This window comes from Priapulus caudatus, unplaced genomic scaffold, assembly GCF_000485595.1.
Source record: "Priapulus caudatus unplaced genomic scaffold, Priapulus_caudatus-5.0.1 Scaffold454, whole genome shotgun sequence".
Taxonomy (NCBI): Eukaryota; Metazoa; Priapulida; class Priapulimorpha; order Priapulimorphida; family Priapulidae; genus Priapulus; species Priapulus caudatus.
In genome coordinates this window covers 27,460-30,107 of record NW_014577515.1, presented here as the reverse complement: position 1 = coordinate 30,107, position 2,648 = coordinate 27,460, and positions in this window count along the sequence as shown.

Below are 2,648 nucleotides of genomic sequence, written 5' to 3'. Positions count from 1 at the left end.
CTTCCGACACATTTTTGAGATCATTTTGATATTGATATTTTGATCATTGCAACCACAGCACACACGATAACAACACACACGCGCGCAACGCACCACCACTGCACGCACACACACACGGCAAGCAGCGCTCGGCGCGGCAACTACAAACAGGTGTTGATGGTTTTGCTAAGCGATTCACGTATTCCTATCAAATATGGCCATAGAACAACATTTAACACAAAGTTTCACTGTGTTGGAACTATTGAAAAACTGAGTAAAACTACAATATAGTTTTATTATCTTTCTATTCAGACTTAATAGGAGGCAGGCTAAGACGCAGCTAAAATCTAGATACGATAATCACATAATATCCTAACCACGCGCATTGCAGACAAAAAGAGAGCGCAGGGGCAGCGAGGTTAAGCTCGACTTTCTCTGGCGAAAGAAAAGATGCAGAAACGATAGAATCGAGTCACTATCTCATCTCACGAGCTCCCTCATCTCTATCTTCTCTCTCAGAGAGAGAGCAGGGGGAAGGGATCGGGATGGAGGGAGGGAGGGAGGGCAGCTACGGGAGATGAGAGCCGCGCGCGCATGCAGCAAGCTAAACGCTGGTAGCACCTCCGCCGGAGTAACTATAATGCGCCTGCGCATGCTAACAGGCACCAAATATGACGACTCGTTGCCTCGTTATGCGTAGCAGATAGATATACGTCTGCCAATATCCTTCACCCTCCTTCCGTGACGGCCTGTATGTCCCTCTTAGGTGGGAGCATCCCCTTGCCCCCACCGGAAGTGACGCCCGGCTGACACTGAACCCTACACAGAAAGGGTTGAGAGGCGGCTGCAGCAGACGACCATTAGACAAATTCTGGTTCCTCTATTAGATAACCCGATTGTCGGCCACCAGATTCCCGCCGGCCTCTACTTTCAAAATTCGGAATTGCAATGCGGTTACTTAACTCCTATAATTGCTTGAGACGAACTTTGAACATGCTGGCATACGGGTTTCCCTTCATATGGGTTAAAAGGATCCCACCCCACACATTCGTGTTCTCCACGGGGTGCAGATACCCTACTTCGTTGAACGCCTGGAGGACCGACGAGACTGCAGAAAGACGTCCTCGGCCATCAACGAGAGACCATGACGCTAAATGATTCAACAGCGGCGCGAATTGAGAGCCGGATCTGCGCTGCATCGATCGCCACAGGCCCGCAATCGGGAACCCCAACATGCGACGACCACCGCCGCGTCGCGGCTATAGCCATGGCACCGGTGGGCCAGAGCAGCAGCAACACTGTGCACCAAGCCAGGGTACCCCCTGTCATCGCCTTAATAGGCTCACTCACGTCGCTAGCCACTCCCGTTGGACTGTTGAACGCGCAAGGTGGGCGCCGTACGGGGCGCATTTTGTCTAAACAAAATACCAATTCTGTCTCACAATACTCCATTTTGTGAACACAAAACTCAATTGCTTCAATCCTGTCACCACAAAAGCTCAATTTTTGTCAACACGCGGCAGAAAACTCACATTCGGTCAAATCCTGTTCCACAAACTCATTACTTGCGAAACCGGTTCCACAAAACTTCAAATTTTGAAACTACAAAATCGAATTCTGTGCGAAACCGGTTTCCACAAAAACCGATTTGTTGCCCAAATATGGCATACGCGATGTAAGAAGGGCTACCATTGGTTCTTCTGACTTAATGTACCCTTCTACATGGTCGTGTGGCCATAATTTGGGCAACAAAATCGAGCTTATTTCGTGGAACGGCGTTTCGAGACAGAATGTGAGCCCCTAGTCCTGCCATGGCGCCCGTAGGCGCCCGTAGTCTCCACTAAAACTCAATTTGTGAACTACAAAACTGCATTCTGTCAATCCGTACCAACAAAACTCAATTTGTAAAAAACACAAAACGCTCAATTCTGTCGAACCGGTTTCCACGCAAAACTCGCATTGTTGCCCCACTATGCGCACACGCATGTGAAGAAGGGCTACCATTGGCTTCTTCTGACTAATGGTAACCGCCTTCTAACATGCGTGTGGCCATTATTTGGGGCAAGCAACAATCGAAGTTTTGTGGAACGGTTCGACAGAATGTGCATGTTTTGTGTTTACAAAATTGAGTTTTGTGGAAAGCGTTCTGACAGAATTGAGTTTTGTGTTTTACAAAATTGAGTTTTGTGGGAACCGGTTCATCAGGAATTGAGTTTTGTGTTTATCAAAATTGAGTTTGTGAACCCGGTCTGCCCAGAAATTGAGTTTTTTGTGTTCACAAGAATGTGATTTTGTGGACAGGATTGAACAGAAATATGAGTTTGTGTTCAAAAACTCATTTTTTAGTCAGTGTTTTATAGGTCACAAAAATGGCTGTCCTGCCATGGCGCCCCGTAGGGCGAACATTAATTATAATTGCTTAATGCTCAATGACAAGAATGACCGACGGAGATGACGATCATGGAGTATGGTGATTGGCGCACGACGGCTTCAGGGTGGAATCCCGACAATCAGCGCCCTTCTACGCGAGACAACCCTTGAAGGAAGAGGAACCTCAGAAGACGCCGCCAGAACGAATGCATTAAAGTGACAGACAACTATACATATAGGTATATATATCAAGTATAGTATATATAATATATATACATATGAAGTATATAATATTTATC